The sequence below is a fragment of the Chelonia mydas genome, chromosome 7, assembly GCF_015237465.2.
Source record: "Chelonia mydas isolate rCheMyd1 chromosome 7, rCheMyd1.pri.v2, whole genome shotgun sequence".
Classification (NCBI taxonomy): Eukaryota; Metazoa; Chordata; order Testudines; family Cheloniidae; genus Chelonia; species Chelonia mydas.
This window is the reverse complement of record NC_057853.1, coordinates 41,488,137-41,514,490: the sequence shown is the minus strand read 5'-3', so window position 1 is coordinate 41,514,490 and position 26,354 is coordinate 41,488,137. Positions and strand designations below refer to the sequence as shown.

The 26,354-nt window shown below is 40.7% G+C and overlaps 1 long non-coding RNA gene across 1 annotated transcript; it reads right to left on the bottom strand.

Annotated features, from left to right (window-relative positions):
• LOC119566817 lies at positions 1-25,933 on the bottom strand. The gene is made up of 4 exons (XR_005226210.2): positions 25,747-25,933; positions 16,907-16,991; positions 661-711; positions 1-52 (listed from the first exon to the last, which is right to left on the bottom strand). It is a non-coding gene; the product is annotated as an uncharacterized LOC119566817 (long non-coding RNA).
• Positions 25,934-26,354: the final 421 nt, after the last annotated feature.

Below are 26,354 nucleotides of genomic sequence, written 5' to 3'. Positions count from 1 at the left end.
GTTTCACGCAGCACTGCTTTGGGTCCCTGTTATGGCCTCTGTCCTTCATGCCCTAGGAGATTTTGACAAATATTTTGGCATTTCGAAAACTGGAACGGAGTTCTGATAGCACGGATTCCTCTCCCCATACAGCGATCAGATCCCGTACTTCCCATTCGGTCCATGCTGGAGCTCTTTTGCGATTCTGGGACTCCATCATGGTCATCTCTGCTGATGAGCTCTGCACTCACCTGCAGCTTGCCACGATGGCCAAACAGGAAATTGAAATTCAAAAGTTTGCGGGCCTTTTCCCATCTACCTGGCCAGTGCATCTGAGTTGAGAGTGCTGTCCAGAGCGGTCACAATGGAGCACTCTGGGATAGCTCCCGGAGGCCAATACTGTTTAATTGCATCCACACTACCCCAAATTCAACCCGACAAGGTTGATTTTGGCGCTAATCCCCTTGTTGGGGGTGGAGTAAGGAAATCAATTTTAAGAGCCCTTTAAGTCGGAAAAAAAGGGCTTCGTCGTGTGGACGGGTGCAGAGTTAAATCGATTTAACGCTGCTAAATTCGACCTCAACTCCTAGTGTAGACCAGGGCATATAGAGCCTCTCAAATAAGAACTTGAATGTTCTGTGTTCATGTGCTGCTTAGGAGGGTGTGATGGAGTGTACAAACCTCACGAGACAGGAAAGAGTAACCGACTGCTGGAGTCCATTCAGCCCTGCCCTGTGAAAGATAAAGAAAGTGTCAGGCTTCAAGGGAGAAGCTAAAAGGGGAGAGCAGATGTTCATCTCTCTCACTGTGGAAGAAAAGGCTACTGGGCACGTCAAAATCTGAGCAAGACTGCTGCCTACAGCCCCCTTGAGGGAAGGTAGGCTTGGCCTGGGATGATTGCCTTGTTTGGTTGCCAATTACCAACTTAGACTTCTTGCATGAGCCCCAGTGGGGAGAATTGTTTGTTTTCTTGCTACACTGAAGAGCCTGGGAGTCTGTTGAAGACTGAGCCCAGGAAGAGCAGAATAGTTTTTCTGTGTCTATTATGGACTTTAGGTACCCTGGAAGGGGTGGAATTTCTATGTGATCTAACTGGAGGGCTAAGTCCTCTCAACCCAGAACTTGTTGGAGGCTGGCTGATCAGCTGAAGACAAGGAGGAAAACAAGTGTGTGTGGCCACAGAGGGACTATGAATAGAAGGAGCAATTGGGGGCATAAGGTAATATCCAATGGAAAAGTGGCATGGAAAATGGAGCTGAGAACAGTGTAGAGGGAAAATGAACAAAGATTGGGAGAATGTAATTTTAGTTAAATATACCCACAGTACTGTATTCTTCTTATACACGTCATTTATTTATGCCAGCTCATTTTTTGTAGACATTAGGACAGTTGGTTGTTCTGTCCCTTGACACAGAGCAAGGTTTATCTGGAAAACTTTATTTTAAATCAATTCATGTTCAGAAATCTGAAAGGGGGGGCTTAAGAAAACAATTGTTCAAACACAAATTAATTCAGTTAACTCTGCAAGGTCAAAGAAATAGTTTGAAAAAGTTCTATTCATTTTGTTTATTTTCACACACTTCTTCTCTGCCCTTGTAGGATCTAGTTAGAAGACACCTGCCTTTTTTTGGTCAACTAATTCTACATTTCAACTTGCTCACTATACTCCCCCTATAGAAATAAATTCACACGACTCTTAGGTCCATTGATATTTTTGACCAGTCACCTTCCTTGTAAGTTACTCCATCTGCTTCTTGCCCTTGGAAAGAAAGATTTCCTGAACTCTTTACAAGAGCATCAGAAGTGACAGTTTAGTAATATAAGCAACAAGTTTGAAGGAATTGGGAATTGAAGCTTAACGTTTGATCCAAAGTAGTTGAGTTGGATATGATCCATCTGTCTGTGCATCAACATAATGCTGTTACTCTAACCTTGAGGGGAGTCACATACTTTGTGGTGGGCAACAAAACACCAGAGTGTGCCTATAGAGGTCATGGCACATGAAACAAAAATTAATCTTACAAAGAACATTTATAGAAGAGAATGTTGAAGTCTTCCATTAAAAAAAAAAGTTATTGAGGAAAGTTGTACATGGAAGCAGGATCATAACAAAACTATTGTACATGGCAGAATGGGATCTGCCATCAGCAGCATAACAGCTACATGGTGAACTGCACCTCAGACCCTTTTAGTTCTTCTCGAGTGCACCCCTTAGGCTTCCTACAACTCACTCTGTGTGAAACCACATAGTCCAACCACTCTTGACTGGATCTCTGGGCTGCAGCCCGTGGTTCCCAACCATATTAACAACACAGGTTCAGCATGGTTTTGGCGTGAGTTTCCTCCCAGAAGCCTGTGAGAACATAAGTACGTAGTAACCCACCATAAACAAACATGGAGTCATGCATCATAGTCATTAAAAAAATATAGATATTTCCCAGGATGTCACAAACTGTATAAATATGTACAGTGCTCATACTGGTTCCCCTAGTTCCCGACTGGTATATTGCCAGCTCCTATTTGGACTTCCTAAAACTGATTTACACCCAGTACTCAGCTTTCATAATCTCTAAAAATTGAATTTTGTTATGGTGTACACAGACAACTTATTAACAAATGTATAACCTTTTACAAAGTCTCAACTCTTTCAAAAAGACAGGCAGAGGAGGCTTCACATACCAAAACGCAGCACTATGACACTAAGTTTTAAAAATACTTATTTTAAAAAATGAGGAAGTTAGTCAAGATTCTAAAGTCAAAAATGAGGAAACCAAAATCTTTGGACACACTGTGGAGGCTACTTAAATAAACATAACAGACTAACAGAAAGCATTCATACCACTGAAAGTGAAAGTTGTAATGTAAGAAAAAATTCACAGAACAATTGAAGAGGTTACCTGAGTCAAAAAGACATACTTCAGAAAATAGAAATCCAACCCTAATGAGACTAAGAGAAGGAAAATCAATTACATCAGGTAAAATATTAGATGGAAATTACTACAATGGAATTTGTCGTCTTATCCAATGGCCAGTGAAGTGACTGGGAGCTTTCTATTAACTTCAAAGGGCATGAGATCATGTTCTTGAAGAACAAATACTCAAATACACAAAAAGAAAAGGAGTACTTGTAGCACCTTAGAGACTAACAAATTTATAGGTGCCACAAGTAGTCCTTTTCTTTTTGCGGATACAGACAAACACGGCTGCTACTCTGAAATCTGTCAAATACACAAGTAAACAAGAAATGCTCCAAGGATATCAAAAGCAGGAAACCTGTGAGAAAAGTGGCAAGTCTGCTGAACTACCAGCAAGGTATGGGAGCAATTAAGGAGCATAAGAAAAGTGCAGATAAGCTAAATGATTTCTTTGCATCAGACTTGTCCTATAGAAGATGTGGGGGGAAACTGTTTGGGTTGAGAAGATAAGACACTGTCACAGACTAACATGTTTAATATATTTATTAATAGATGTGGAAAAGAGAGTGAACAAAGAGGTGGTAAGATTTGCTGATATCAAATTTATGTAGGTTATTCAAGGTCAGAGAAGACAGTGAGGAACTTCAGAGAGACCTAAAAGTAAGTGAGTTAGTTGAAATTCCTTGTTGATAAATTCAAGATAATTCTTATTGGCAGGAATACTTTTAACTACTAATACATATTGCTAGGTTCTGAATTAACTATAATCACTTGAGAAGAAAACTTGGGCAGACCTGAGGGGTCATGGTTGATAGCTGAATGAAATTATTTGTTCAATGAGCAGCTACTTGGAGGGAAGGAAAAAGAATTTTATGATGTATATAGAGAGTAGATATTGTAATGTCATGATATAATTGCTGCCACACCCTTAGAATACTGTGTTTAGTTCTAGTCATTCTCTTTCAAAAGACATAGCAAAAACAGAACTTAAGAAAAGAGTAATATGAATGAGCAGAACCATAGAAAGATTTGCATATGAGAAGACTTAAAAGAGTGGGACTGTTGAGTTTAGAGAGGAAATGGAAAAAGGGGGAACATGACAGAGGTATGTATTTGAAATGCAATGTGGGAGCTTCTTATTTAGATTTTTATACAAGAACAAGGAGCCATTCAGTGGAAGTGACATACAATAAATTTAAAACTGATAAAAGGAAATACACAATGCTCAATTAGCCAAAAGATTTCTTCACCCTCCTCCCCCCATTATCTTTTCAGCCAAGAGCTTAGCTAAATTTTGAAAAGAATCAGCAATTTATACGAAGAATGAGAACTACTGGAGTTACATAAGACAGGATAGCAAACATTTTGAATAAAAAATATAAACAATTATGCTTCATGGAATAAGCCAACCTCTAAATAAGGGGGTTAGAAAGAAACTTCCCCTATGGGCAGGTTATTTCATAATTATATCATGTAACTTCTTTTGAAGTAGCTGCTATTGCCTTTGGTCAGAGATAGGATATTGTATTAGATGGCCCACTGAGCCTAATCCAATATGGCAGATTTTACATAAATATATATAAAACGTCAAAACTAAACAATAGACATTTGCAGTCCAGTGTCTGAACGGTCTGCTCAGTCGTGAACTCTGCAACAGAGGTGACCTCAGAACAGTGCAAATACCTTCATAAAATGAAATAGTTTCAAAATGCTGTGCCTGGAGGAGGAAACACAGTGTATGTAATTCAGTTGTATTGCCCTACCATTTGCGTTTGCTTCTGTCCCCTAGATCAGCCTAATGGAACAAATACCAATTATCCATTCATCAAGTCAAACTGCTAGAATAGTCTAGAGAATAATAAAAAGTTTGCAAGCATGGCCTTTATTTATTTGTCTAGATATGTATGTGGTCCCGATTACCGTTAGCACCTGGGCACCTCTGAATCATTTTGGTACTGGAGTGAAGAAACTATAGTCACACAAGGGTGCCAAATCAGTACTGTATTTCCTTTGTCACTTCAGTTGTACTGAAAAAAAAAGAAGCATGCCTAGTATTTTCAAGAGTGGAAACACTGTTAGGGCTTAACACTTAATCAGATGTTTCACCAGGAAAGCTTTTCATACTGTGCTTTTTTTTTATTCATAAAGACAGCTCTGCTATCTCATGGACCTATCAAAAAACCACGCCGCAGCTGGCAGCATTAAAGCTTTTAGCAATTCATTATGTGTTCAGAGCTTTGCAAGAAGAATAGAATTTGATTTCTCGGCTGACTTTTGGGCCTGTGTCAAGTCTTTAAATTCAGGCTTTAACCGAAAGATTGTATGTAAGAAAAGAGTGCTTCATTCTCTGTTTCTAATACCCTCTCATTCAAACCAGCAAAACAAAGACAAAATATAGGAGAAGGAAATGGGAAGCATGGTGGGGGTGGGGAAACTGTACAGTGCTTGGTAACTTCAGGGCTGCATTTAATATTCTGTTTTCAGATTCCTCATCTCACTGCCTAGATCCTATGCTTCAGCCTCTGCTGGAAGCTGTGATGTTTAGGAAGATATATAATGAAAGCTGAACTGTCAAAGATTTTTTGCCTTTGACAGATATGTTAAAAAAGCATTTAGGCATTACAAGTGACCAACAATAAAGACTCTAGTCTGGATGTCTGTGTGGAGTTTTTGTGTATGTGTGTTTTTAATGTAGAGTATGGACACACTCCCCTAGAATCCCCAAATTTGGAAGCCAAAACTCATGAGCAGGACATCCCCAGTAAAACGTTGACTCCAGTCTAGACTCTTATCATAGGCACTAATGACTATTAACAAAATGGCTCCAGATGCACAATTTGGATCCAGGATTAGGGAGAGATTTCACCATCACCATCCAAAATTCTGGGGTTGTTTGGTTTTGGGAGTCCAGCTTGCATCTGTCTCTGGCTGAGATTTTTCAAGGGGTCTAAGGCAGATAGGCACCCAACTCCCACTGATTTTTCAAAGGAATATGGGCACATAACTCACCTATGCCTCTTTGCAAATCCCAGCAGTTAAGGGTAAAAAATTACCATAGTGACCCTTCAGGTAGAAATCTGTGAACACCTGAATGGATTACTAAATAAGTCTGAGCACATGAAAATAACCCTTTAATAAACAGTACTAAAGAAAGTGACGATGAAGTGAGCTGCAGCTCACAAAAGCTTATGCTCAAATAAATTTGTTAGTCTCCAAGGTGCCACAAGTACTCCTTTTCTTTTTGCAAATACAGACAAACACGGCTGCTACTCTGAAACCTTATTTTAAAGGTTATCTGACACAGAAAATAAATTGTCCTGATTTCATGGCTTGTCAAAAATGAATCATCTATCACTACAGTTTCACATCTTACACTGGGGATAATTCAGGAAAGAAGAGCACACTAAAACTGTAATAAATGCTGTAGTTTTATCACAATAGATGCCTTTTATATTTTTCAGAAACCATATAAAAATTACAGTTAGAAGGCATACACGTAAAAAAGATAGTGTATTGCCAATTTCAGCTAGAATGGCTAGAAAAGACATGGCCTCAGAACATTACAATTTTCCCAGCTTATTTTTCTTGTTTGGTAAGGGTTGTTTTTTTTTTTAATCTCCTAGCAAAATTGAGCTATTTAATCCTGTGTGTTCCTTTAAAATGCCAGACACCACTTACTGCATGATTCTAAGCATTTGAAACTATGAACAGACAACAAAGTTATTCTGGATTTCTAAAGAAGCCCATTGAGTCTACTGTAACAACTAAGCAAGAGTTTTAATCCATGGAAATTCTCTGCCACAATGTTTGGTGTTAAATCAAAATTATTTTAAAAACTATAAAATAATCCTGAGAGGTTGTGAGAGTGATAGAATCATCAGCTGCTAAGAACGAGAAAGCTCAAGAGAAAAGGTGATGTAATGATTAATACTAACGCCATACTCATTTTATTAAACAATTCCTACATTAAATCTATTACCAAGTTAGAAGTAAATCCAACTACAATGTGCATTCTTCAAACTAATTTCCTTCTTCCAGCTATTCTTCTGTTATAAAATAGAGAGACTGAGTACTCTTACCTCAGAAGAGAATTTTGGTTTGTCTGGATCCGGAAGAAACCAGAAATACACACTGGTGAGTGCGACAAACTGGGAAATTGTCTCTATTATCTTTTATGAATATTAGGTTTGACTCTCTTTCCCTATTCATTTATGTGTTACTGCCCACCTAAATGCAGAGAATTAAGTGAAGGGAACCTATAACACCTTTTCTCTTTCTGCCCTTCCATGTGTGAGTGGAAGGTAGGTTCATTCTCCAACCCTTCTCCCTGACCCCGCATTTTTGCTGGGCACACAGGGTTAACAGCCAGTGATTCTGCTGGTAGTCATCATGGTCCTGTGAGGGGAGGCTATTCAGTTGTTGATCTCCCTTGGATGTTTCTCTCATTCAGGGTCAGGCACCATACTGCACCCACAACACATGAGGTATGATGTAATCCAACATGATGGTTATAGTAAAGGAAATAACGTGAGGTTACGGTCAAATGGAGAATGAAATGCAACATGGTTTTCAAAAAAATCAGACCGCTTGGTTTTTTAACAACTCCTTCACAGCTTACTTTTAGCTGGAGGTCCATCATTTACTGATGCAGCTACAGTCCTGCCTGGTAGTAAGTATAAAACAGAAGTATGTCATGTCAGCAGCAACCAGAAGAAAAAGAGAACACCATAGTCCCAAGTATATACTCTGAATTCCTATTTCTTACTACTGTAAATATTTATTTTCATATGAACATAAAGCCGTTCCCTGAGAAGCCAGCAACTTCCTGAGGACAAATTTCGAACAGTTTCTAATCAAATTACTCTTGTGCATATTTAACATGAAGGAAGTAGAGGTGAACAGATTGAGTAGTTACTTAGCTTTCACCACAGGATCAGCATGACAGATTAGTTAGCAGTGTAAATAAGACATGGGGAAAGTGTGTATAGTTAAATAGCCACATGCCTACTATAGATTTTGAAGAACAAAGTGAATCCATATAAAAAAGGTCAGTCATATCTCATCACTTTAACAGGCAATTACAAATCACCTTTTCCATGTCAAATCTGAAGTAACTGGGACAAATAAAAAGTGGAAGACTGGACTGCACTGGCTTCATAAATGTGTGCATGACATCTTCTAGCAGCTGGCTGACAGAATATGGCAGGCGTGGCCAAACTGTGGCTTTTACAGTTAAAGTGTGGGTCGTGGAGCCTCCCACGCACCCAACCCCCGATTCTCCTCCTACAAGACTGGGCTGGGGGGAGCTCAGGGCTTCTGCCCTGTGGCGGGATGGTGGGACTAGGGGCTTCTGCCCTGCAGGGGGGGTCTAAGGGCTTTAAACCACAGATGGGGGTGTCAGGGCCGAAGCCCCATGCCCTAGCAGGCACTGCCCTCTGGGGCAGGTTGTGCCTGTCTTGCAGCTCTAGAACTTCTGAAGGTTATTGTATGCGACTTGGAAGGTCAGTAATGTTGGCCACTTCTGGAATATGGCATGAGATTTCCTTTAGCTCATGTGGTAGAACTTTAATGAAACAGGGGAAAGAGAAGGACACTGCATAATCAGTTTGTGGAACTACCTGCTGCAAGATATTAATGAAGTAATTAGTAAATAAGTTTGAAAAAAATCAGACACTTCTATGAATAGGAATACCATCTAGTTTGACTAGCTAAGATATGTTTTTGGAGGCGAAAGACCATAGTTTGATTCCCAGCACTGTGTCTGTGTGTGATTTATATAGTCACTGTTGTAACAGATCTATGTGCTGCAGACCACACAAAAGGTTCACCATTGCCCACCTCCTGCTGGAGTCATAGGAAAGTGGCTGATTGGGATATGTCCACCTGATCTTGCTCAGGCCTTGTGAAAATGGAATAGTTTTTACGTATAACCTAAGGTGTGAGTTTTAGACCAATATCATTATACCAGTGATATACATATACACATATCTCATGGCAGGGACTAGCTGTCACATCAAAAATGGCACCAAAGAGGCCAGCACCAGAGTCCTTGCCAGGACAAGTCAATTCTCAGCTGTGATAGGCTCACTGAATTCCTGCTGGACAGTGTGGACTGGATCTCTGCTCCCATCTGAGCCTTTGGACATGTCTCAGATATCTGGAAGACTAGAATTAATACACTCACTACAGAGATACTGAGCTAGCAGTTCTTGTTGAATACATCCACGTTTGCTGGTCACTTTACTGAAACTAAAATACTCCCAACATACCTGTCGCAGTAGGAGTTGACTCGCCTATAAAAACTTCGGCAGTTTTGGGCAGCTTCCTCTGCTTAGGTAAGTGAGGTCAAACTCTTGGCCTACAGGCTGAATCCAGCCTGCTTGTTACACTTACGTGTCCTATGTGGCATATTCAGATTCTGCAAAATCTCATCTTTCAGGTAAATTTGTAGCCTTCACAGCCTTGCAAAGAAAAGCGTCTAAATGTGAACAGAGGTTAAATAGATACAATCACATCACATCTGCCTGATTCTTCAGACAGCCTGAAACAATAGTTATGAGAGGAGTGATAGTACCTGATCCAATAATCTCACTCCCATGTTAACTCAAAAGTGTAATGAATATATTTCCAGTGTCAGCATTAACTACTGTCCTGTATTTTCTGGGATCACAGCACAGAGCCGGCAGCAGGGGGCAGCAAGAAGCTGTGCCCCCTTCCCTTTTGGTCTCCCCAGCGCACGCCCACATCAGAGTTTCCCCAGCCACCTCCTCTAGCAGCATCGGTGGTGGCAGTAGCACCAGGGATGGGCGGCAACAGCACACCCAGGAGCAGCCTGGGCTTCACTACTACTCCCCACTCCCACTGCAGCTCCTGCCCCAATGCCCCCCGTGCCTCCCGGACAGCATCCCCTCCATGCCTCCATCAGCTCCCCCACTCCTCCGTGCACCTGCTGTGTCCCCTGCCTGGCACCTGGGGCAGCCAGTGGGGAAGAGGGTCCCTGCTCAGCCCTAGCAGGAGGATCCCTACTCCCCTAGGCAGAGGGACTCCGCTGGTCCCCTGGCGGGAGGAGCAGGCTGCGAGCAGCATTTCACCTCACTGCTGAGTTCCCCACACACACACACTTGGGACCCCTAGTGGGGCACGGAGGAACATGGGGAGTGACCACTACAGCCCTGCACTGGAGGGAGGGCTAGGAAGATCCAACACAATGGCTGTAGTAATGGCTGCATCTGCCCACCACACACCACTTCCATGGGATGTTTGAGCAACTAGATCTGTTGTAATTGCAAATCCCTGGCCCAGGCTTCACCCAAAATGCTGTCTTCTGCACTGGTCTATTTTGAGTGCTCAACCTAGCCAACCTCCCTCATCTATCCCATGGAAGGGAAAATATAGCGCGTAAGTGGTCTTGAGGAGCTTGCCTAAAATACGTGTACTGTGGTGAATTTCACCCTATCGGCCCTGATTCTCTACTCCGTCTGAGCTGTGCAGACATAGGCCCAGATTCATATGCTATCAGTGCAGATAGGTTGGCTTCCATGTGAAACTGTAACTGAACCCAGAATCAGCCATCAGCATGCCTAGTATTTCTATAATAGTTTTGTGTGGGTACACACAGAGTAAAAGGGAAAGTGATGAAACAAGAAACAATATTAAATCACCTCACTACAAAACATATATTTCAGACCTTAGTCAACTTGTAGAGATGCAGTGATTAAATTCATACATTTAGACTGCAGTAGCTCTTTCCAAATACAGTTCAAGACTGTTCTTGCCCATAAGAACACATTCTATCGGGGGATTGTGTGCGCAGATGGACTAGAGAACATACATAGCTCTACATACTGCTTGATTTATGAAGTAATTTTAAATACAGTTATTTGAGATCTGTTGGCTGCTATGTCTTTCTCTACATCTGATTAGAAACTATAATACATTTGACTAGCTGGACTTGAAGGGTTAACACAGTTCTCCATTTGTTTAGTATAACCTCTTGGTAAAGTAACAAATAATAAATTTAGTGGGAGTGACTGCACGAATAACAGTTACATGACTGGACCCTTAATATTCACATACTGTTAGTATGATATCTATAAGGGCATTCTAATGGTGTAGTTTGAGAATACTGAGAAATCTAGAAGTCCAGAAATGAACTTAAAGTCCTTGACCATCAACGGGACGTTGCCTGTATAAAAGGAAATTAAGATTGTGTCCCCTCCACTGTTCCCTCTAAGCTGTGTGCCTGTGAGTGCACACACAGATCCTAAACCCTGCGCACACAATGAAACACCGCGTGCACAAAAATTTGCACAGAAGCACAACAATTTGCGCACACAGCCTATCAAAAATTAGAGGGAACATTGGTCCCCCCACCATGTTCTCCACAATAAATCTGCATTGCCAAAAGCGGCTTATCACCAGGAGTGCTGGGTATTTCTCCAGCTTAGAAAACTTCTCTAGACCTTGTTGCAGCAGCAGAATCATGCAACTGGAATCGTTCCATTAACTGGAATCGTTCCATTAACTGGAATCGTCTAGTTTTCTAAGGAGCTGTTACATTTAGGATACAAAATATCTGTGTGTGCCAACTGCTTGAACTCCCTGTGAACTCAGTGGCCCTGCACTGCATGTGTCTTATTATAATGGTTGTAATATAGCCTGTAGTCTCATGACAAATTCAGTAATGCTGTGGCAGTCAGGTAGGATCTGCTTAACTAATGCATGGATATTGGTTGTCAAGATTTTTTTAGAATGCTGTTCAGCCAAATACAAATAACACAATTTTTCAATAAATAAACTGTCAAGAAAACCTCACTACCAGGGATGTTTTAACGCTAAAGAGACATCTTGGCTAACTATCTCCTTCTTACTCATGCTGGTAATGGTAAGGTCCTCTTATCCCCTTCCAATTATAGAAGACACTGAGAGATGTTTTAATTCCCTCTGAGGAACCTAGGGATTCTTCAGAGCTTCTCATTCCTCTTACCTCCTCACACAGGACAGTAGGAGCTTCCCCTCTTCTTTGTTTCAAGAGGCCTGGTTTAAGCTAGGAAAACCAGTACCTGATTTTTAGCAAGAGCTGCACCATTGCAATCGACAACCTAACTGCTAGGATAGATGATGTGCCAGTATTAAGAACACCTGAGCCCAGGAATGGAGTAGTTACATTGGAACTGAAAAACAAACACTAATTTTCCTAGTGTGGACCTTAGAGCACAGGAGGAGAGAGTGGCCATAAACTGCTTGGGATGCACCTGTCCTGTAATTCCAACAGCAAAAGTACAATACGAATACTAAGCCACTTATAGTCACGAGGTGGAAAGTCCATTGAGGGGGTTTGGAACCGTCATTCGTTTCACTATGACACAGTTCACTGGAAAAGTGGCTCTATTCACAAACAAAAAGCAGACAACTTTCAATGGAATTGAGCCCAGAGATGTGTGAATTTGCTCACAGAAAATAATGACCTGAATCTTCTCCAAAATCCAAACAAACTTATTTTGAAGTATTTACCGCTCAGTCAGACACAATAAAATCCAGAAAACTCAGAAGAGACCCAGTTCTTCTAAAATTTCCTGCCCAGTTTTGTAGATCAAACACTTTGGATAAACTATACTCTACAATGTCTGGATGTGTGCCTCAGAACCAAAACGTCAAACCATCTGATGGTTCTGCATCATTGCTTAAAATCAGTTACAGTATTTCTGCTCTAGTGAGATGTCTGTAGTTTGACTCAAGGAAGCAAATGTCAACCAAGTAAATAGAATAAATTTTGGATTAAAAAATAGTCCAGGTTGTAGTTATTCCAAGCCCAAATGATGGAAATATTCTAGGCTAAAGTGTTCTACTTTTGAGGGTATTGTGTGCCAAACTACTGGTTAGTCAATATCTAACCTCTATGGGAGCAGGTAACAATCCATCAAAATTAAAAAAAAAAAATTCAAAAACAAAAATTGCCATTTTTCAACCAAGTGAGTCTCTATACAGTTCATAAAAGATTATCATGATTTTTCTGTAAGCTTTAGCTGGTACTGGAAAGAGAAATAACTGCAGAGACATTGACTTTTATAAAACACTCAAAGCTTCATTTGGAAAAAGCTGCGTCATGGGTATGCTGTGGACACAAGGTTCAGGAAATGCCTTCCCAAACAAATATTTTGCAACAGTATTTTTAAAACAATTAATATTTGACAAAAATTTCTTCATTGGTCACGGATCAGTTGGCAAAGTGTAAAATAAAACAAAATCAAAAACTGAGCCCTTTCTATTGAAAGGTTCCCACCCTTCTTCATTTTCATTCACTGATTTTTTTTTTTTTTGTAATAAACAGTTATGTACATACTATCCTCTTCCTAATACAGGAAAATATATCCTCAAACTAAGATTCCACCTAAAGCTATTGCACTTCTTCTGAGGAAAGGGCATCCAATGTCAACTTCAATATTCTTGATCTTTGCCCTTCCCTTTCTCTCCCCCTCTCAATGCCAATCTGTTTATAAAATGAAGGAAGTGTTCCAGCAGTCACATTTCCAAACACTCTTAAAATTTTCATTTCTATTGCTTTGTTCTTCACCACCTGTTCAGCTGCTGATACATTCTTTAAACACACACAGTATGCTGGTCACATTCAGAACATGCCAGCCAAGTCCACATCAAAGTGGTAGAGAGAAAAAAAAAGTTTTTCCATATATAATCCACAAAGACAGCATTCACTCTCTCTTGGAGTTTTTTTGTGCCCTAGTGAAGTACTGGACCTAAAATGGTTTTCTAAATTCAAGTAGCTTAAGAACATAAGAACGGCCATACTGGGTCAGATCAAAGGTCCATCTAGCCCAGTGTCCTGTCTTCTGCCAGTGGCCAAGGCCAAGTGCTTCAGAGGGAATGAACAGAACAGGTAATCATCGAGTGATCCACCCCTTCACCCATTCCCAGCTTCCGGCAAACAGAAGCTAGGTACACCATCCCTGCCTATCCTGGCTAATAGTCATTGATGGACGTATCCTCCATTAACTTATCTTGTTCTTTTTTGACCTATCCTCCATGAACTTATCTAGTTCTTTTAGTGTCTTGGCCTTCACAACATCCTCTGGCAAAGAGTTCCACAGGTGGACTGTGTGTTGTATGAAAAAGTACTTCCTTTCGTTTGTTTTAAACCTGCTGCCTATTAATTTCATTTGGTGACCCCTAGTTCTTGTGTTATGAGGTGTAATTAGCACTTTCTTTATTTTCTTTGAACTGCACTGTACACAGAGCCAAATCCTCTGAAGTCTACTATATACCAACATCTTCAGGATCCACATTTAATCAGGATCATCTGTTTTTTCCCCCTCATGAAGAAGGATCTTGGCAAATATTAATTATAGCAACCAATGAAAGCTGCTGTATGTGATATCTCAGCCATACAACTTGACTAATATACTGTCATAAAACTGTTTTTGCTGCAGTTGGATTTACTTCTGCAATATGCCTCCCAATAATTTGCTTTGGCCTTGAATGAAAGAAATAAGGTGTTCAGGTCTCTTTAGAAAAAAAGTTAGGCTTAGTTTTGAAAATAAAAAAGTTAGTTAGGGACAGAGTCATAGAGTTTGAAGCCCTAAAGGACCACTAGTTCATCTAATCTGTCCTCCTGTATATTACAGACCACCACCATCATCCAGCACCTGCACTAAACCCAACAACCAAAATGAGACCAAAGTATTACAACCCACAGAAGACAAGATTATCACATTCCACAGGCAGAGAACAGGAGGGACTGAAGTGCACCAGTGCTCAAGGCCCCGGCAAAGACAGGAAAACAATAAATTGAGATATACCCAAATAATTCCAATAAGTGACCTGCACCTACAGGCTGCAGAGAAAGGTGAAGACCCTCCAAGGTCAGTGCCAGTCTGACCTGGGGGGAAATTCCTTCCTGACCACACATATGGCCATCAGTTAGCCAGTCAAGCACATGAAAGAGAGAATGTTCAGTGCCAACTCAGAGCTCTGGCCCACCCTGCCCAACATCCCATCTCCAGCCGTGGCCATCCCTGATACTTCAGAGGGAGGAGATAAATAAACCCCTCCCAAAATACACTGGGGGGGATTCCCTTCCTGACCCCTATCAGTGGCTGGCTGAAACCCTGAAGCATGAGCTTTAGGAACACAAGACATAAACCAGAAGCAAGCCCCAGAGTTGTTGAGCCCCTGCCTCCTACTATTATGAGCAATCCTGTTATACGGTCACACAGTTGAAATGTATCAATTTCTCTCTTAAAACTAATTAAGTTGTTGCCCCCACAACTTCTTCTGGGAGGCTATTCCAGAAACTCTTTTTCTCTCTCTCTCTCTCTAATTTCCAGCCTGAATTCGTTCATGGCCAGTTTATCCATTTATTTTTATGCAAACATTGTCCTTTAGCTTAAATAGCTCTTCACCCTCCCTTGTATGTAGCCCTCTAATGTATTTATAGAGAGCAGTTATATCCCCGTTCAGCCTTCTTTTTGCTAGATGAAACAAGCCAAGTTCTTCCAGTCGTGCCTCATAACATAGACCCCCACCCCATTCCCGATCATCCTAGGAAGGTGGCTTTCTGGATCTTTGATTTCACATTGCAGAACTAAGTTTTGTACTTTTAGAGTTGAATCTACAGATACCAGGATGTTTTGGTGCCAATTGTACTTCACTTACTTAGGCAAAGATCTCATTGGAACTTTGTCTGAGCTAGGTCAAAAGATCAAGCTGTTACTTAATAATAATTTTCACTTACAAACAGCTTTCAGCTAAAGATATTAAAGCATTTTACAAGCATTAAAGCATTACAACACTGCTAAAATAGATAAGCATATTATATCTTATATTATATCTGAAGAAACTGAGAGACGAAGAGCTTATGAGTTAGTGGTAAGACATTCAGTAGTAGGAGAACCGTTAATGGAAACCAGGAGTCCTGAGCACCAATCTTTTGCCCTAATCATTAGACATACAACAATATTAGTAACAGCCCATGGGAGAGTGGCACATTTAGCCATTATGAATGAGCTGCTATAGGTTTTAAAGCATGAAGCATCACAAACCTGGAAACATAATTATTTGACTTCTGTTACGGTTTTGATAGTACAATGAGACTAATTAAATGTAGATGAAACAACTTGATTATCATTCTTGATTGCTGAGCATTAACAACATTTGTATGCGCATGAAGTACCCTTTTAAAAAGAGACATTAACGTGTACTAGAATGTATCTATTATTATACTTCCAAGATTTTGCACATCCGTTTGACGGCTGGTCCTTTTGCAATTAATATCAGCATTGTTAGAAGTCCCCTACCACTCTCCCCATATATGCAGTAAGATGTGGAGAGAGCTTTCAAAAGCCTATGATTTTACCTATTTGCACAGGCTGAACTTAATTTTTCCCCTTACAAAAAAAAAAAAAAGATTGGGGGGGGGACACTTCTCTAAAAGTGCTCATTTGCAAAATCTATTCTTTCTCAAATATCTTCAGCTATTAGGAAGTAAATTTAGCTATTATTCTAATTTGCTTCAACTTATAGGTACAGATACCCAAGTGAACATATGTTGAACAAGCTGGTTAAGAATATTTAATGGGAATTTAGCAATTTGTAAATTGAAAGTGCAAATGTGGCAGTTGCCATAGATCCTTGTAGTTCCTTGCTGGCACTGAGCCCAGGAAAGCTTAAAAATATGCAACATATTGATGGAAGAAAAAGGAAGAAAAATAGAATTTTATGTGTAAAGCTTGCTGTAGGAATATAACTCTGCATATGGAACTTACTGTAAATTGTGTAAGCAAGACAAAATAATTTTTAATGCATTTATGTCTGCATTGTGCTCCTGGGATTAATGCAAATATTATAGTCATACCACAAATTCACAATGAAGTGAATGCCTACAAGCAATTCAGTTTCCTATCCTTTGTAGCAATGAACAGGACTGTGTTTATTCTGTATGAGTTCTACATTTGTCAGCAAATGAAATGGTGAGGAATAATCTCCTCACTTGTACCTACCTCCTTGTGACATTTCTGCCACGGAAACAAAGATCCCCTTTATTTAAGCCACAGCCACAGAGGAAGGCACGACATTTTCTAATTCCTAGCAAACAGAAGGAAAGTGAAAGAGACAGTTAATGAGCTATTATTAAATAATAGCAACCCTAATGCTAGCAGATGTTAAGCCTATTACATTAATAAATTATGATAAACTTCCATTTTTTTCATGTTCCTATAACTCTCATATCAGTTCCTCAGGTTCTTGCTTTGTTACATCTAAATTAGCACATCTAGTTAAATTATTGGTTGCATGATCTGAGAATTGCACAACAAACCAGCTTTTTTTGAAGAGGCTGATTCTATAAGGCATACCGCACCCTCAGTTCCCACTGGTGAGCACTCATGTAGGATTGAGCCACAAACTTTATAAATTAGCTTTAAATTAAAGACAGCTTGTGAAAACAGACAACAGATACTAGATTGGTAAATCTCTCTGGCAGAAATTATCTTCCTCCATATATTGGTCGGTACCAAGATGACAGTCAGAACTTAATAAAAAATAAATAATAATGCTTTTATAAAAGTACTGCAGTATTCTGCAATCATCACCAAGATGCAGTAACACAAGATGTAGCATTTTAGATCTTTTTAATAAAGGTATTGCCAAAGATTCACCACCGACCACAAACTTAAGTGCCCACTGCAGTCACAACTGTGTACAGAAATACAAGACACTCATCTAGTAGTGCCAGAAGAGGGGGTAGTTACAAACTCAAAACTCTGGGCAGGGTGTCAAAATATTCACTCAGGTTCCTGAATCTTTTAAGCAACTGAGCCCTGAATGAGGGTCAAATTAAGATTATGGCAGCCCACCAGTTTAAATTGGGAAAAATATACAATCTAGAGTAAGCCTAAAGCTAACTAGTTACATCTGTATTTTATGGAGTGCAGATGGTAATTTCCCATTCTACATGCAAATTATCAGCTGATGGCATTGAGAAGTAAATGAAATCTTGATTTCTGTGAAATCTTGTACCATAAATTGCACAGGCATCCCCCTCCCCTCAGTCAATGGGAGCAGGATCTTGAATTGACTGCAGGGAATATAACAGAGTGCCCAGAAAGTTGGGAGCAGGAGGGAGGATGGGAGAGCACATGTGTGGCAAGATGGAGGCTGCCCTCCTTCAGTTCCACTGCCTCCCTTTTGGCTATATCACTAAGCTAGCTGTTTGGCTCTCACCTGTTCCCCCTGCAGCCTATTTAAACCTTCCCAAGATTTTTTAAAGCTTCTTGCTCCTGCTAGATGCCCTATCCTCCCTTCCCTTAGTTGGAGTGAAGAAGCTGTGTTTTTAAGGACACTGCAGGTCTGACTAATTGCCTGTTTTGGAACAACAAAGAAATTTTTCCCATTGGGCCAAAGTGTCAGAGGTCTACTGGTTTTTTTCACTTTCCTCACAGCATCATGAGGTATAGTTGAGTTGACAGCAATAGGACGTGAAAGTTTAATAGTAGAATAGGTAAAACTGGCCAGTGTTCAATGCAGATAAAGGTTAAAAAGGCCAGAGGTAAATGAGACCCAGCGTTTCACTTGTGGAACTTGTTGCTATATAGGAGAAGAAGAGATCTGAAGCCTTTGTGGACTGAGGTCCCCCTTGGTAACTTCTATATATCCCACATGCACACAGTGGGAGGAAGAGCGAGCTGAGGCCTAGGCAGGTCTAACCTAATTTATTGGTTATATGATGAGAGCCCTGAAACCCCACAGTGGAACCAGTTACATGCCTGGTATGTGTAAACAGGGGGTGGGCATATATCTTAAATCTATCTGATTCCTGTGTGTTTGTCACTCATTCGCCTGTGTCCCCTGATCAATCTCTATGCAAATAGAACTCCCATTAGCTTTAAATGAGAGTTTTGCCTACATAATGAATTATTTTAAAATTGCACCCCAAATGAACAACTTTGTACTGAAACCTGGGAACACTAGCTAATTTAATATATGGAAACGCTTGTTTTTCTCTTTATTAAAGAGCTTCAGGGTTGATGGATTCACCTGAATTGAATAGAATTTTTTTTGTTTAAATCCTAGTAGAGTTACAAATATATTAGAGTCCATTATTGATGACTGTTCCTTTCCTCTCTTTCACTTGGAAGACAGTCATTACGTGTCTCAGCAATGCAAAAAAGCCTGCCTAACATTTAATATGCAAAAGTGAGAAACTACTGTAAAGATATGATCACCATCAAAAAAAAAAACAAGGGTCAGTTATTTAAATGGCAAAACTAAACTAGTTGTGTTTCTGAAGTACAATTTTTAATCTACACGCTTCTCCAAATTTCAGGGTGTTCAGAGAGGGGATCAAGATCAGTCCAGAATAGAAGTGAGCAGTAAAGTTGAGATCTAAATTTGGTTTCAAACATCTCAGAGGTCAGATTTGGTTCTGATATGTAGAGATGGAGCAGCCCATTGTAGAACAGCGATAGCTTCAAACTTCCCCCTAAATCCTTGTATGTTATCTGGAAATTTAAAAATGGGCTTAAAACGAAAGACCATTTATGCTTGCTTGAATCCCCAGTGTTGGTTCTGTCAATCCACACACAGGTTCTGGAGCAGGTTTCTATGAAGTGTTGTATAATAGTCAGGTTCCCTTCACCAGAAGGTGTAATAATGTTTTGCTCAACTAATCTTGTTGAATGAGGGGCAAGAAGCTCTCTGTGAACGTGTGGACAGAGAGGTAGTGAGGGACGGCATTTACACTCGGCAGGGGGAGGGGGAAGTTGGCTTCAGGCTGGGAAGTATGGTCCTGGGCCCTGTTCCTGGGCCCATTCTACCCCTCAGGTCCCAATCCCTACTCCCTGGCCTGATCTATGGCAATGCGGAAGCCGTTCCAGCATCTCTTCGTCCCGTTCTTGCCTTTGCACCCCCCTCCGAACACCAGCCACGCACAAGTTTACTCAGGGGCAGAGATTCCACAATATTTCCATTGTGAGGGCGCTAGCACACCCCGTGTCCCTGTTGTTACATATGCCTGGCTGTTGTGTGTTAGCAATTGTCCCTCCCCCTCTGGCACAATGGGAGACCATTCCACCTCACTATGTCACTGGGGCACCACCCAGTATCAAGAAATTAGTGAATCAAGTGCCAGGGCCTGAGGCCTCTTTGGTGGGTTAGGGCAGAACAGCAAAGTAGTCTAGGTAGCTCTGACGCTCCAGCTGGTCAGAGCAGCAAAGCAGTCGGGGTCACTCTGACCTTCAGGCAGGACAGAGCAGCAAAGTATTGTAAGGAGCTCAGGCCCTCAGGCAGGGCAAAGCAACGAACAGCTGTTCAGCCTAAGGTGGAGAGCCTGCCACATAGGGTAGAGGAACCCGGGCCCATCCTACTCCACCGGGTCCCAGTCCAGGGCCCTGACAGTGGCAGAGTGCTCCACCAATGGATCAGCGGGGATCCCACTGCAACACACTGACACAGGTTCTGATAGCAAAACCAGACCAAAGTCTGGTTCCCCGGGCTACTTCCTATCACAATCTGGGAGAGTGGTACCATCTGCTGGGGCCTGCCGCAAGCTTGGGACATCTATTTCCTTCCCTAGCTCAGGCTCAACTGGGCTAGAGATCCCGCCTCTTATACTTCCTGGCCTGCCCCTTAGCTTCCAGCATGAAGGGCAGGCCTGGCCAGCTTCTGCCCACCCAGCTTCTGCCCACTTCTTGCTCAGTGGGAGGCCACTCCACCTCACTACACTGGCCTATGATTAGAGGTCCTATTTTCAATCAAAGTATGTGAAAGCCCTACTCTATGACTGGCAAACAGGGAGGAAGGCTTCCCTCTAAGTCTACTTGTTTTTAGCCTAGAGTTACAAGCAATGAGCTGGGAAAAAGAAATAGGGTTCTTCAGAGGCTGAACATGGCAACTTTATAAGGTTATTGAGGTGAAAACAAACAGAAGTTAAAAGCGGAACAGCTAAATAAGGGGCCATTTCTCATTTTGAAACACCTACTGAATGCTACAGGAATTTAGTGGCGCAGAGGATGCAGAACTTGGCCCTAGCACCTCAAGAGTTATTTTTAGACCAAGTGGGTGCTTAGTTTATCATTTGTAGAAGTCTATTTCAAAAAAACAGTCTAATTTACTAGAAACTAGAACAGATCATATAAATATCCACCCCTTAAATATCAGATGAGTTTTTAAAACTGTGTTTTAATCAGTTAAATTAATGTTCTGAATGTAGATTATAAGAACATTTAGTGGATAATGTGCAAGAATTAGAATATTTTTCTGGTAAACACAAGTGTTTAACTGCTGGTGCATTAATAGAAAATAAATAAGTAAATCTTTCTGATAAGCATGAGAGCTTTCCCAATGCAGCCATTTCTGGACCTGGCATTGTTATTATCTTACCAGTTTAACCTTTTTCTAATATTGCTTAATTTGAACTGGACGGCCATTTTTCTAAAGCAGGCTCTCTCGTAAATAGAGTAATACTCTGTGTGCTGTGTGTATTAAAAAAAAACTGCTGTGTGCACAGACTGCCACATCCAGAAGTGTACACATGATATTAAATTAGTACAGGTCTCCATTTTATGTTTGGCACTCTGAAATACAGGCGAGTTATGCTATGAATAATGTAGAACAGATGAGATTTGTTTTCCTCCCAGAAAAGCGTGTGGATAGGTTCTATTTCTAATGTTCAGACTTCAGACTAACAAAAACCCTAATCAAGAACAGAAGTCTTGAAAGTGTCAAATAGTGATACAGCATTTAATAGCTCATTTTAGAACTAAAACCCCAGTAAGAGTTGGCTTTTGAAGAGAGGTTTTCAAACTGGGGTCTGTGAGCCAGAATACTTGCTGGTGGTGTGCTGAGAGCTGTTTGGTTATATGATGCTGGCTCCTCATTTCCAGCTGCTAAACTCCAGTAAAACCGTTAAATATGTATTAAATTCTTTCCTAATTACTTTTCCATTAAGCAACAACACAACCCATAGATATTATACACGGTCTACAGCCTATATAAAATTAACAAGTACAAAGAATGTCACATGCCAGGTTTATGTACCAAAGAGAGAGACAAACTAATTGCCATGAAACTCAAATCACTGTCCAGTAGACAGACTCTCAAAGAAAATTTTAGATACCGCCGCTGCTTCAAACCTCCTTGGTTTAAACTACACTATTCTCCTAACAAATAGATGCACATGCTATACATTGTAACTGTTTCTCTCTCTCAACACTACGTGTAACTCACTGTTCACATGCTCCAGTTCCTTTCCCTGCTGCTTATGTACCTGTCAAGTTCATTCACACTCTTCTCCCTGCATGGACAGAATTGGCCTCTCTGCCATCTACTCACATAGAATTTCCAAGTGTGCATGCATAAAACAGGTGTCTCACCAACCATTAACAAACAATAAATCATAACAAATCCATATATAGCACTCACTAAGGGAGAGACAGGATCTGATTTGCAGAATTACACACACACACACACACACACACACACACACCTTTAAAAAACTAAGATTGCCAATGCAACCTTAATTTGGCCAATTTGTGCATATGCATTATGACACAATCTTCAACTACGTGATCACATACTACTTTTTTCACAAGTCCCTGCAGGATGGACACTGCTCACTGAATGTGTAGTTATTCAATATTTCTTTCATCCTCCTCATTCAATATTTGGCCCCCCTGCATTATCTACCACACACCTTTCAGATTCTACACTGAGTACAGAATTTATTAATTTAGTTGTGTGCTTTTCTATGATGCTGTCATCATATTATCTTAAACTCTTTACAAATGATAATGAGCTCATTCTTCACAGCACCCATGCGAGATTGACAGAAGCATCAACTAACCTTTTTCTGGGAAGCGGGGGGGGGTGGGAAGAGATGGGCACAATTTGAGAAGAATCGATCCTGATTTTTTCAGAGTACTTAGCATTGTATAGCATTTTATATGGTCAGAGCAGAGATCCCATTGACCTCAGCTGCAGTTGAGTGCTCAGCTTCTTCTGCAACTCAGACCCCAGGTATCTCAAAAGGTACACAGAAAATGAACATACAATGGCCACCCAGGAGAAGTGTGATTTAAGTGACTTGCTCAGCATCACACAGGACCTCCGTGGCAAAGACAAGATGAGAATCCAATTCTCCAGGGAGGTAATACCTGCCTTAACTGCAAGACCATTCTCTACCTTATTCATCATCTTTCAATTTGTGGAGCTGTCATAAACATACAGCTAAGGACAGCATAAAATCCCTCCTTTACCTGTAAAAGCTCAAATAACCTGGTTGGCACCTGACCAAAAGGACCAGTAAGAAAAGAAGATACTTTCAAATCTGGGGGGTGGGAGGTTTTGTTTGTGTTCTCTTTGTTTGTTCTCTCTCTGGATAAGCGAGGGACCAGGCAGGAAAAAACATCTCCTAAAAACCTACCTGAAATGAGCATCTAAGATTACAAAAATTGTAAGTAAAGACAAGGAAATTCATTAGATAATCTTTTGTTTTAGCTTGTGAATTTTCCCTATGCTAAGAGGTAATTTCATTCCTGTTTTGTAACTGGAAGCAGAGTCAGAGGGCAATCCTCTGTGTTTTAAATCTTTTTATTTACCCTGTAAAGTTACCTTCTAGCCTGATTTTACAGGTGTGATTCTTTTACTTTTTTTTTTAAATAAAATTCTTCTTTTAAGAACCGGATTGATTTTCAGTGTCCTAAAAACCCAGGGATTTGGTCTGTGCTCACTTTGTAACCAATTGGTTAGTATATTATTCTCAAGCCTCCCCAGGAAAGGGGGGTGAAGGTGTTTGGGGGAATATTCTGGGGAAACAGGGACTCGAAGTGGCCCTTTTTCTTGGATTTTTATCTAAATCACTTAGTGGTGGCAGCAATACCGTCCAAGGACAAGGAAAGGATTTGTGCCTTGGGGAAGTTTTAACCTAAGCTGGTAGAAATAAGCTTAGGGAGTCTTTCATGCGGGTCCCCACATCTATACCCCAGAGTTCAGAGTGGGGAGGGAACCCTGACAGAAGCAAACAAAACAGGGGTCCTTCAGATAACAGCATTATTCACTACACATCCCTGATTCATTCCTAGAACAGTCTGTCTTGTACATTTAATGAGGCAGTGGTCCTGTGGAATTATACTACATAATTATGTAATTAAACTGTACATAATGCATATGCAAAAAGGCCAAATTAACGTTGCATAGGCAACCTTGGTTCTGGCATTTCCTAACTTTTGAGTGCTTAACACTTTGCAATCTTAACATTCTTTTAATGCAGATTTTAAAATGTTATTTCCTAAGATTTTTTTAAAATAAAAAAATTAATTATATGGATTCTTACTGACCCCCGTCTCCCAACAGGTCCTCAGCATGGTTGAGATCTTTAGACTCAGAGCATAGTGTTCTACCACTTGCACTGAGTAATGGGCAGCAGTAGAAGGCTGTTACCTTATATGTGGCCATGTCACTAAGGGAGGATGGGGACACATACTTTGCCTGTGGATTGCACAGCTACTTGCTAGACAATAGAGGAATGCGGAGACTCAGAAATAATGGGTTCAATGTCAGTTCCATAGGAGAGTGTTCTCTACTTGTAACAGGCCCTTCTGCTGCTGCTCTCCCTATCCCCTTCTACTCCTATTCCTCCACAGAACCTGCCAGTGTGTCTTCTCTTGCTGCTATCCCTCCACTCCTGTCCCAGTCCTTTCCCATTCCTCCCCTACTCCTGTCCCTAGTTCCTGCCCATGTTTTCTCCTCCCTTTGCTCCTGCCCCTCGTCTCCCGCATCTTCTCTCCCTCTCTGGTCCTGCCCCTTTCCTCTCCTTTCTGAGCTCCTGCCCCCTCTCCCAACTTTGCATCTCTTTCCCTTACCCCTGCTCCTTTTACTCATCCCTCTGCATTCAAGTCATTTAAGTCCTCCTCCTTCACATTGCCTAGGCACCAGCAGGTGGAGCACTGAAAGCACATAAGAGACGGTCCCCCTGTTATCAGTTCTAGTGTCTGGTGCCACAGCAGCTCCCAGTAGTTTGTAGGAGCAATGGCAGGGAATGTCTTCCTGAGACCAGTAGTCCTTGGATGGAGTATGCTCAGTCACTCTGTGCAGATGGCACACATGCAGTCCAGTGATGACATGGGAGTTGTGGTGGGGATGAAGTATGCTTCGATGGAATCTTCAGAGAGTTTAGCTGCAAAATTCTAAAAAAATTAATGTACAAACTGGGATTTTCAGAGGCTCAACCCTTGGTCAAATTTGGGTGAATTTTCTCAAGGCAAGCAAAAGGTGCATTCCTGACATTTGGAAGACATGCCTCATTCCCCCAACCTGCACTTGCACCAGCACCACATTTCAAGTCCCTGCTCCAAAGTATGGAGGCACCAGAGCTTTTCATCAAAATCATTGTAAACAATTTTTTTAACATGAGCAAAACAACATATTTTCCCTGCACCGTTCTCAGAAATGGAACAACCATTTCAGCTGAAACATCCCTCCAAAAAAATCAGCCTTGGGCAGATACCCGACATGGAAAAATTCAGCCCAAATGACTTAAGTTTACCAAAGTTATCAGCAACTGAAAACAGAATCTTAGAATGGTAAGTGTAAAGCAACCTTAACTATAGGCAACACTATCTGTAGCATTAAAAATATATAAAAGACACAAGATCTTAAAAATCGAATGAAACATAAAAGGGAATGGCAAAGCACCATAGAGATTACAATACAAAATATTTTAAAACTTAAAAGTAGTATACAAACTAATTTTTCCCAAGGGCAGACTATGAACTTTAGACTGTCATTCCAAGGATGCTTTCTTTAATTGCTTTGAGACAGACATTTCTGGTCAAATCATCCTTACCCACTCCACTCTCTGTGTTCATGAAGACTCTATGGGCAGCAGAATTGATGTTTATGTGGTTCAGTCATCCAAAATATTCCATAGTTCTGCTTCCATAGGAAGAATATGGTAGAGCAGATGTGGTTTCTTCAACAGTGGTTGGAGAGTAGTGTTGGGGCAGCAACTGCAGTGGTATCACTTACTGGAAATTCCTTTGCAATAAATAGAGAAATATTTACCATTTCTAGGATGTCTGAAAATGCCTACAGAAAATTAAAGTTAGTCTATAGATATTCAGAATAATGTCTATATACCCCCATTAAATTTCTATGGATCCTAATTATTTCTTCCCATAGAACTTTTCCTGTAAAGGTCTCCTTTCCTCCAATGGTTATGTTCCCATGAAGTTGATCTATACTATATCTATAACCAAACAAAGCATCTGAGTGTAGCTATAAACCTTTACAAGAAGGCATGATCTTATATAGGGTGTCCTTCACTCATAAAGAATCTGAAGAATCACCCTGAGAAACTTGACTGCTTTATAGCATATTATTTGTGTAAAAGTATTTGATTGAGTTTTTAAAATTACATTGACATATAAAATGCCAATCAATACAGCCAGTAAA